This window comes from Callithrix jacchus, chromosome 16 (genome assembly GCF_049354715.1).
Source record: "Callithrix jacchus isolate 240 chromosome 16, calJac240_pri, whole genome shotgun sequence".
Classification (NCBI taxonomy): domain Eukaryota; kingdom Metazoa; phylum Chordata; class Mammalia; order Primates; family Cebidae; genus Callithrix; species Callithrix jacchus.
In genome coordinates, this window is record NC_133517.1 from 11,513,262 (window position 1) to 11,524,372 (window position 11,111).

General features: G+C 42.6%; 1 long non-coding RNA gene across 4 annotated transcripts; it reads right to left on the bottom strand.

The window, feature by feature from the left end:
- Positions 1-2,011: 2,011 nt before the first annotated feature.
- On the bottom strand, positions 2,012-9,566 carry LOC118148576 (uncharacterized). 4 transcript variants are annotated; one of them, XR_013528202.1, is made up of 5 exons: positions 9,528-9,566; positions 9,274-9,378; positions 5,014-5,078; positions 3,972-4,085; positions 2,012-2,449 (listed from the first exon to the last, which is right to left on the bottom strand). It is a non-coding gene; the product is annotated as an uncharacterized LOC118148576 (long non-coding RNA). The 4 variants fall into 4 exon arrangements; XR_013528203.1 differs by having other exon boundaries at positions 9,471-9,566; XR_004735437.3 differs by lacking the exon at positions 3,972-4,085.
- Positions 9,567-11,111: the final 1,545 nt, after the last annotated feature.

Consider the following 11,111-nt stretch of genomic DNA (forward strand, 5'->3'; position numbering starts at 1 on the left):
ACATGGGTAGACCTGGAGAACGTTATGTGCAGTGGAATAAGCCAGGATGGAAGGTCAAACAGTACATGCTCTCACTCATATGCGGACACTAAAAAACGTTGATCTCATAGAAGTAAAATGTAGAACTGAGGATCCTAGAGGCTGGGAAGGGGTGGGAGAAGGAGATTAGGGAGAGATTTGTTAAAGGACACAAAAATTACAACTAGATAGAAGAAATAAGATCTGGTGTTCTATAGCACTGTAGGATGACTGCCATAAATTATACTGTTTTACAAAGTTTCAACAGCTAGAAGGAGGATATTGAATGGTCCCAACACAAGCAAATGATAAATGTTTGAGATGTTGAAATACTAATGACCCCAATCTGAGCACTGTACATTGTATGTATCAAAACATCACTATGTACCCAATGTATATGTATTGTTAATTTTAAAATTTAATTTAATTAAAGAAAATCTTTCTTAAAAGATACTTTGACTTTTTCAAAATCAAAGCATTTGTTTTCCAAAATTACCATTAAAAAATTAAAAGGTACTGCATGTGGTGCCTCTTGCCTGTCATCCCAGCACTATGGGAGGTCAAGTTTGGTGCTTGAACCTAGAAGTTTGAGACCAGCCTGGACAACGTGGTGAGACCCCATCTCTACAAAAAATTTAAGAAAAATTAGCTGGACTGTTCACAATAGCAAGGACTTGGAACCAACACAAATACCTGTCAATTACAGACTGGATAAAGAAAATGCGGTACATATACACCACAAAATACTATGCAGCCATAAAAAAGGATGAGTTCATGGCATTTGCACGAACATAGATGAAGCTGGAAACCATCATTCTCAGCAAACAAACATAGGAACTGAAAACCAAACACATATTCTCACTCACTCGTAAGTGGGAGTTGAACAACGAGAACACATGGACACAGGGAGGGGACCATCACACACCAGAGCCAATCAGGAAGTTGGGGGCTAGGGGAGGGATAATATTAGGAGAAATACCTAATGTAGATGATGGGTTGATGGGTGCAGCAAACTACCATGGCACATGTATACCTATGTAACAAACCTGCACGTTCTGCACATGTATCCCAGAACTTAACGTATAATAATAAAGAAAAAGAAAAAGAAATACTTGCTGGGCATGGTGGCATGTTCCTGCAGTCCCAGCTATTCAGGAGGCTGAGGTGGAAGGATTGCTTGAGCCTGGGACATCAAGGCTATGGTCAGCCATGATCACGCCACTGCTCTCCAGCCTGGGTGACAGAGTGAGACCTTGTCTCAAAACAAACAACGAAACTGAAACTAAAAGGCAAAACACAGACTAGAGAAAATATTTGCAAGTGTTGTGTCTGACAAAAGACTAGTATCCACAATACATAAAGAACTTTTTAAAAGTATAAGAAAAACAACACAATAAAAAGTGACAAAAGACTCATACAGAGTTCAGTGAAGATCTTTGAAGGACCTATAAGCATTTTGAAAAGCACTTAGTGAAAATGAATCTCTGGGATACAAGGTTGGTTCAGCATATGTAAATCAATGAACATGATTTATCATGGAAACAGTTAAAGACAAAAACCACATGATCATCTCAATAGATGCAGAAAAGGTTTTTAGTAAAATTCAACATCGTTTTATGTTAAAAACCCTCAAAAAATGGGTATTGAAGGAACATACTTCAAAACAATAAGAGCTATCTATAACAAACCCATAGCCAACATCATACTGAAGTCAAAAGCTGGAAGCATTCCCCTTAAAAACTGGCACAAACAAGGATGCCCTCTTTCACCACTCCTATCAGTGTAGTATTGGAAGTCCTGGCCAGTACAATAAGGCAAGAGAAAGAAATAACCCACAGTTATCAAAATTCTAAGGCCTGATGTGAGCTGGGGTCACTGCTGGTAGCTGAAGTTCAAGTCAGCTCCACTGGAATTCATCCAGCTGCTTTCTCCTGGAAAGGGGAAATAAGCTAATGCTAACACTAGAATCATCATTTCAGTTTCAGGAGCCAACTGAACACAGCGGTGGACTGCAGCCATCACACCTACCAGATGTTCAAAGCACTAAACCCCAGAGCCTAATGACAACTCTGCAGTAGCCAATATACCTAGCACATTTTTTTAAAAGCTTCTATAGTAATGTCTCCCCAGCAAAGGGGTTCTTCTAGAACCAGACATTGGCAGGAGCACCGGCAGGAAGGATCATCGCCAGAAGGTGCATTGGAGTCTCCACTCGTGTTCAAATGTGTAACTCACTGTAGGGATTTTCATTGCCATCATTACATGAAAAAATACTGTTATAGATTCATTTTAAAGATGAGAAATCAAAGGCAGACGGGGGGATATTGCTGTCTTGAGGTCATACAGCCAGCAGCGGTCAGATCCATATGCCATCTAGATCCATATGTCATTAGCTGGACAGGAGAATAGAGACAGCGACGGTGTCTGTTGTCTAGCAGGAGAAAGCAAAAAGGCATTTTAGTTTTTGTTTACATCATTTATCAAGACCCTATCACCAGTGATTTGATTTGATTTTAGAAAGAAGTCTAAAATAAAGTAAGGGCCAGGACTAGTCTCAAACTGCTGGCCTCAAGCAATCCACCTGCTTTGGCCTCTCAAAGTGCTGCAATTACCAGCGTGAGCCACCATAGTTGGGCACACCAGTGATTTAAAAAATGCATTTGGGGCAAGTTAACCAGAAATAGGTTAACTACAGAATCAAGATTTCCACAACCGTACTGACCATCTCCTCTCCAGGATCATGCCTCCCAAAACAGTGTTTTTTTTAACTACATGTAGAAACTTTAAATACTGCCAACACTAGCCTTAGGGTCTTCCCTGAGGCTTTTTAAATTCTCTTTAGCATCCTTAATACATATTTAAGGAACACTCTTTTCACCTTTCTCTTCAGCAGCTCCGTTCCTGAAGCTTCACTCCTGAATTGAATACCTCATCTAGGACAACCCGTCTGTCTGTGAGCGTTTGTAACAGAACATTTCCCAAGCGACACCAATGCCTGTGTCTTCCAGGGAGGGAGCTTAAAAAGAAAGAGTGCGGCTGTTTCATTTACCAGTGTCCCAAAGACTCTGTTCAGAATCTCTGCCTCTCCGAGGGCAAGCCTGCTTGTCCGCAGAGGGATCCTTCTCCCTGTTATACTCATTTAGGATGTACACATCCAGGACTGCAGTTGCTTTTGCTGCTTGAGATACCTGAATGAGGCAGGTTTGACCCCACCCATGAGAAACTTTTCTGTCAAAACTTTGCCTCTTAAATAAAAACGGATCCATGAGCTGCGTAGCTGCTCCAGAGTGAGGCTCCTGTGTGGCCCAGCAAACACACTCAACTTTGGTTTGCTGAGCACTGCCAGGCATGCATCAGTCTCAAAAAAAGGCACTCAGATACGATTCCAAATCTTTGATTGGCTAACATAGCAAAAACCCAATAAATTCCTGGAAAAAAAGAATGCAATAGGACACTAACAGCAAAAGTGCATTTTGCAGGACTGAGCTCTAGCTTTGGGCTCAAATTCTAGCCCAGCTGTAAACTGTGAGTTCGAGTGATGTATACCTAGATTAGGGAGGACAAATTAGTGAGCTGCATGCTCTGGGACATCCTGGAACACCCCCAGCAGACACTGTTGATTCATGGTGATCCACATGTGGCTTCAGAATCCTTCCTGACCGCACTTTTTGGCATCAGAGAGGAAACCTAGCTATGATCTTGCACTAGATTAAGTGTGTAGACCTAAGAAACCTGCCCATTGGCCTCTGTCCTAGTCTTTGTTCTTTCTTGCCATTGGAGGGTGGGCAGGGATTGTAATGAAGGAGGTCTCTTCTCGCCAAATGAGAGGCGTTCTAAGTCTTTTTACAGCCCTAGAAGAGAATTCTTAGACATTCTTTAAATTATGGATACAAAAGTGTCTGAGATTCACCAAACAATTCTCCAAGCAGAAACAAGACTTGTTAATCCTTTACCCCAAACTGTGTTCTGGGTCCATTTCAGATTGCTTCACTAGGGGACCACCAGCAGGAAGGATCATCATGAGAAAGTGCATTGGAGTCTTCACTCGTGGTCAAATGTGTAACTCACTGTAAGGATTTTCATTGCCATCATTACATGAAAAAATACTGTTATAGCTTCATTTTAAAGATTAGAAATCAAAGGCCGAGGGGGGATATTGCTGTCTTGAGGTCATAGAGCCAGCAGGGGACAGAGCTGGATTGAAAATTGACCATGGCTGGGCGCAGGGGCTCATGCCTGTAATCCCAGCACTTTGCAAGGCTAAGGCGGGTCGATCATTTGAGGTCAGGAGTTTGAGACCAGCCTGACCAGCATGGTGAAAGCTTGTCTCTACTAAAAATACAAAAACACTAGCCGGGTGTGGTGTTGGCATGCCTGTAATCCTAGCTACTCAGGAGGGTGAGGCGTGAGAATCACTTGAACTGGTTGCAGTGAGCTGTGAGACACCGCCACCGCTCTCCAGCCTTGGCGACACAGCGAGAGTCTGTCTTAGAATTTTTAAAAAAGCCCATGATGCTGGTCCCTTGCTTCATACTTCTCCTAAACAGTCCCCTTACAAGAGGACTAGGAATCAACAGTGTCTGTGGATCCCATAGGATTGGGCTTAACAGTAAATTGAGTGATGTGTAGGCTAACAGAAAAGTCCCACCACCTGCTCAACACCACGTCTCCCGCACAACCTCCTCTCACCTACACCTCCCTTAGCCCCAGTGCCCTGGTCCCTGGTGCTCTACAATAAAAAATTCACAGTTTTGGAGTAATCATAGCTTCCACTGGTCATATTTTTTTCTCACCAAGATACCCCTGAAAAGAATATACTTCCTTCATCACCCTGACCTTAGCATGGTTGTAAGCTGACAGAAGGTTTTAACTGACCCCAGCTTTAGGGCTGCACTAGCTACCTGCTTAGAAAAAAAGGAGAGTATCTCCTAAAAAGGCAAAAGGAAGCTTGGACTTGACAGCTGGACAGAAAGAGCTTCACGCCGTAGTACTCACTCAGGTGTGGTCATCCCCTGGGGTTTAACTTCTCTTGGTTTCAGTTAGCCACAGTCCAATGCTGCCTGAAAATATTACAAACAGGAAGATACTTTGGGAGAGAGAGAGACATGCACATAACTTTTATTGAGTATATTATTATAGGTGTTCTATTTTATTATTAGTTACTGATGTTCATCTCTGCTATAGTTTGGATGTTTGTCCATGAAACTTCATGTTGAAATTTGATTTCCTATGATGGAGGTGAGGCCTGATGGGAGGTGTTTTGTTCCTGTGTGTGGACCCGCTCATGAAGAGATGAATGCCCTCCCCGGGAGTGGGAAGACCGAGGGAATTCTCTCTCCGTTAATTCTCAAGAGAGTTGATTTTTAAAAAGAGGCTGGCCCCTCCCTCTCCTCTCTTGCTCCTTTCTTCGTGGGATCCACATCCACTGGCTCTCCTTCCCCTTCTGCAGTGAGTGGAAGCAGCCAAATAAACCTCTTTTCTTCATAAATCACCCAGCCTCAGGTATTCCTTTACAGCAGCCCACATGGACTCAGAAAATTCTTCCTGTGCCTAATTTACAAATTGAACTTTATTATACATATATATGTAAGAACAAATATCGTGTACATGATGGTTTCAGGCACTCACTGCAGGTGGCACAATGCATCCCCCATGCTGCAGAGGGGCTTTCTGTACTGAGAGCCTGGCCTTTTTTTAGATGAGCATCGACGGGTCTGGGGCAGGGAAGGTGACTCATAGATTTTAAGTCTCGATTCTACTTGTCCATTAGAGTACTCTTTCTCCATCCTGGGGAGTGGGTCGTCCTCCTCAGAAAACAAGGGACTCCACAAGGCAAACTTCTAAACTTGTTACCAGAGTTTAACTTGTTTTTTCCTTATGCTTCCCAGCTAAAATGCTGACAAATATTTTTATATTGATTTGCTTGGCAGAAAGTTCATTATGAAAACCGATAAGCCAGAAATTCAAGGGAAAAAAATCTCAGCCTCTTCTATTATTGATTAAAAAGAAAAAAAATTGGCTAAGTGTGGTTGCTCACATCTATAATCCCAGCACTTTGGGAGGCTGGGGCAGGAGGATCACATGAGACCAGGAGTTCAAGACCACCCTGAGCAATATAGTGAGACCCTGTCTTTATAGAAAAATGAAACATTTTTAAAAAATGCTGAGAAAGAAATAAACAAAATTTAAAGACAGAGCTGACTCTGGGGCTGAAATCATTCCTAATTCTCAGGTGACAAAGGGCATGGATGGAGTCTGGGGACTTATCATATGAAGGGGCGTGCAGGTGACAGTAAAGTTACAGGACATGATGCTGATGCCTGCATAACCGGCTGGGACCAAGAGCGCATCTGAGCCTCTGCAACTCGCCTCTCTCAGGACCATTCAGACCCTTTGGAAGAGAAAAGATCAGTCTTGAATCCTGTTGTATTAAACTTATTAGTGTTACTCACACACTATCATCCTCTTCGTGTTCTGACAGGAAGGAAATCTTTGTAAAATGCGATATTTGTGTGTCTACTTTCTTCCATTTTTGAGAGCCTGAGTATTTTCTACTGCTTCAACTACCTGAGCATAGGCCGAGGAGCAGGCTGGGTAAACACGGGGAGTGGTGGCTCTCCAGGCAGAGTCAGGTATTGTTATGGGTGAGCCTTGGCTCCTGTCCCTTGGAGTAAAATCCTCCTATCTTGTGATGTCTGTTCTCATTCCCCCTCCTGCTCTGTCGGTAATTCCTGTGCTGTGCCTGTGATAGGCGTGCAGGTCTGTGACTATTTTCTGAAGTTGTTTTCTTGGGCTCCCTTCCCCATTTATTGCTAATCAGTTCCAAAATTCTTCAAGATTTTCTTTGCTAGTGAGGGATGTTTACCTTGACAGCCACATTTGCAGGCTATACCTCCCAAAATAGATTTATGAAGAAGGAAGACAGAGACCAAGGCTACCAAAGGTCTAATTGCCAATGGACAAGCTACTTTAGAAGGAGGCCGGGAAGACACATCAAGGAGCTTTAGGTTGGGGCTTGCATGGAGAACAGCAGGCAGAGGGGCAGGGCCAGGATCTGAATCCCGAAGACCTGAGCTTCCCATTCTGAAAATGGAGTTCAGTAATACCCTGCCCTACTTTTGTCAGAAGGCATTATGTTAACTGTTGTTACTGGCACAGCCTACGGAATCATACTTCTCTTTTCTCATCTGTATGTTTACAGTGCTCTAGAAGAAAGAGTTTAATTTGATATTTATTGCCATCTTTTAAATAACAGATGATGAGAGATAATGTCATATTTCCAAACTAAAAGGAGGGTGAGCTTGAGCATCATGGCAACATCGAGAGCACTTATTCTATTTCACTCCTTCTGGTCTCTGAGGATCCTGTGAACAGAGGGCAAGAAGAATAAAAAGTGAACTATCTGACTAGGTTGGCCATTTTCTTCAATTGCAGTTCCAGTTATGTCGCTTTCCTGCTCAAAACCCTTCAAACTGAAATCCTTCCACACAGGGCTCAGCCTTCCCTTTCAGCTTTTTACTTTACATCATAACTGGATGACTTTATAGGTTCCCAACTCTGCCCCGCCCCACTTCAAAATCTTCACCTGTCAAAACCCTGCTAATTCTTCAAGGTCCATCTCCAAATCTCTTCTTGATGTCTTCTCTTTGATATAAACTCACTCTCCTCCCTCCTTAGGACACTCTTTCCTCCCTTAGGACATTTGTGGGTGGTGTGTGTGCATTCGTGTGTGTGTGTGTGTGTGCAACTAATCCCCTGTGCCTTGTAGTAACAATCATTTGTACCAGTTACGCCGGCGTCTGAGTGTAGGCACCTTCCTAGGGGACAGGTGGATGTGTTCATCATTTGGCTGCCTCTTCAGTTCCTAACACTGTTGGTTGTGCGGTGTTGCCTATTTAAATGCCTGTTTACTGAATCCATTTGTCAAACCATAACTGAATGGGGACCTCATCTCTCCACATACCCCACTTCAAAGTTAAGAATTGCCAGTTAATAACTTGGAAAGTACATGTTTCAAGTTTGAAGAGGAGAATATTAATTCTGAATAGATGCACAAAACATCCTGTCATCTTTCCGTTTCGAGCAGTCACCACCCTGACCCAGCCAAGATCGTGACTTTTAATGCTCTGACTTTATGTTTTAATAGCCCCATCATCTTCTATTTTAGAGTCTGAGATATTCCATATTAAAAAAAAATCTGGGACAACTAGACAGAATTGAATTGTGCATAATGGAAAAGGACTTTGTAAGTCCTCCTTGTGCAAAAGTTAACGGAATTGGAGTTACCCCAGATATCTATCAGTGTCTTTTATACACAAAGAAACTGCCACCGACTCTGTTACTAAATTTGTGCAGCGGGAAGGCTGAAAGACCAGTGTGACCAGCTGTCCTTTCTGCAGTGCATTTGAATGAAGGCTGTTCTTTCCTGAGCAGCTGTAGATGCTGTTTGCTGAGCGTGTTGCTATTTTTGATTCTGCCTTCTTCAAAAAGAAGAAAAAGGAAAGAAAGAAAGGAAAAGTCACACCATCTTTGACAGCTCCATACCCAGCTGCTCTCTGTGCACCTTCCCCGGGCTTGGGACTGTAAATCAGCAAATATTCCTAGACTTGCTTTTGAATTTTCAGCTCACTTTATAGCGATTGCTACTAATTGAATCCATGGTCGTACCTTTGTCTCACATCTGGATCAGCAGAGAAGTTGTAAGCAGGGTTTCCATAGAGCCGGCTCACTGGCTGCATTCCAGGGCTTCATTTTTTTGTTCCCATCTAGCAGCTTATTAATGGGTATTGGTTCCTGGGTAACACTGGTTAAACTGCCCAGAAAGATTCATATGAAGTCTCAGGCGAATCTAAGTCTCCCAGCCACGTGGCTGCAAGCTCCAGCGTTCTGTCAGCATGTAGACCTTCTCCAGCTTGACGATTCACTCGACCTGGCAGCCCCTGCACGGGCAAGGCCACCGTCTAGATTGATCTCTCTGCACCGTGCTCTGCTGATTGGACAACTTGCCTCTTGGGAAGCAGAGTACAATGACGGACTCCAGATCTTTATTGGCAAAGGAGATCTCCGGTTTTCTGCAGCTGCATATGTACCCTCCATGCCCCACAGCTCACTGCCCTCATTGTGCGGACTGGCCAATCTAATATAATTGCTTACAGAATCCTCCTGGCTCTAGACATTTATACCTCTGGTCTACATTAAGGGATGTTAGAGAACACACACTCCTGACCACCAAACCCTCCTGCGTCACTAGGGTACCTTGTTCAGCAGGATCCGCTACTGGCCTGCTGGCAGCTCAAGCCTTCCTTCCAGCTGCGACCTTCTTAGGCAGCTTCAATGTTCTCCTCATCTGTCAAAGACCTCCTACAAGAAAACAAGACCTCTCTAGTATTCCCCGGTAAACAGAGCTCAATGGCAAACACCCTAAAATATTCGTATGGAACTTATAAAATGACCATGGTGTAACTGAAATAAACAGACAGGACCCTCCAAAGGAAATCCTACTCCTTCACCTCTTCGTGGTGAGGTCGCTGTGGGGTTCGGGCACAGGCACGAACTTGGACACCTGAGCTCATCACCAGCCTCTGCCTATTGTGAGCTCACAGTCTTTGGAAGCTCACAATACAAAAATTAGCTGGGTGTGGTGGTGGGATTACAGGTGGGCACCTGTAATCCCAGCTACTTGGGAGGCTGAGGCAGGAGAATTCCTTGAACCCAGGAGGCAGAGGTTGCAGTGAGCTGAGACTGCACCAAGCCTGGGTGACAAGAGCAAAAGTCTATCTCAAAAAAAGATCGACTTCTCTCTCTCTCAGTTAAGTCAACTGTATAAGAATAATAGTAGTAAGTACATTGTGGAGTTGGTATGAGAAATAAATGATTTAATATATGTGCAAATTATACAAATAAATGTAATTAAGCTATGGAAATTTATCATTTACATAAACAATTGATATGTAGCTTATAAAAATCTACTAAATCCATAGTTTCAGAATGTTTTAGCTGGCCAGGATGTTGCCAGCGCTACCAGAAGAATTGTTTTGATCAGTTTTTATGATTCCCCCCGCCCCTTACTGGTTGTGATCATGATAAAGATTTTTTGAAATCCTTATCTTTCCTCAGCAGCTTAAAGGTCAAGGCAAAAAAAAAAAAATATGTAGAATAGTCGGGGATTCTCTTCCACATATGGTTTTAAAATATCAGAGGCAGATTGTCTACCTCTGGGAACCAATTTCTGTATATGCAATAGTCATTACTAAAATATTAGCATGCAGAAGGACATACATTTCAATCAGATTTTAGTGAGCATTTACAAATGCACTTAAAAACACTGGAGTCTACCGTTGTCTTGGTGTGTTTTGCCATAAGTCAAATTAATGAATTTCATCTCAGCATTCCTCCTAAGAATGGTGGTAGAAAAGTGTATTTCTTATATTTTGTGAACACAAATCAGCTAGACTGTCATGATCGTTTAGGCCAAGAAAACAAGCACTCATGTTTACTAAATGCCAGAACTATGCTGAAGTGACAATAAAAAAAGAACTGGGTCTGTATGAACAAGAATAATTCACAGTGCTGTTTTTTGAGATTAGTTAGTATATGTATTAGTGCAAAGCTACAATTTGACTTATAACAATCATAATTTTATCAATGAAGTAACTGAAGCCCCAAAATATGAAGATTGCAAAGCTAATAGTCTTTTAACCAAGTTCCTTCCTTTCAACTGCACTGCCCAAGTCAGCAAAATAGCCCTCAAATAGAAAATACAACCACTGTGAAGTGCTCAAAATGGAAATCTGTAATCTTTATTAGGCACTTGCCAAAATCTCGAATATATTAGATGAGTAAATGCAGTGCAAAGCCTGAAGCTGATGAAGTTACCTCTACTTTAAATCTGATCTATTTAGAAATCTCTATTTTTCTCAGAGGAAAAAAAATCTCTGGCTGGTTACAGTGGCTCATGCCTGTAAACCCAGCACTTTGGGAGGCCAAGGTAGGCGGATCACCTAAGGTCGGGAGTTTGAGACCAGCCTGGCCAACATGGTGAAACCCTAGCTCTACTAAAAATACAAAAATTAGCTGGGTGTGGTGGTGGGCAC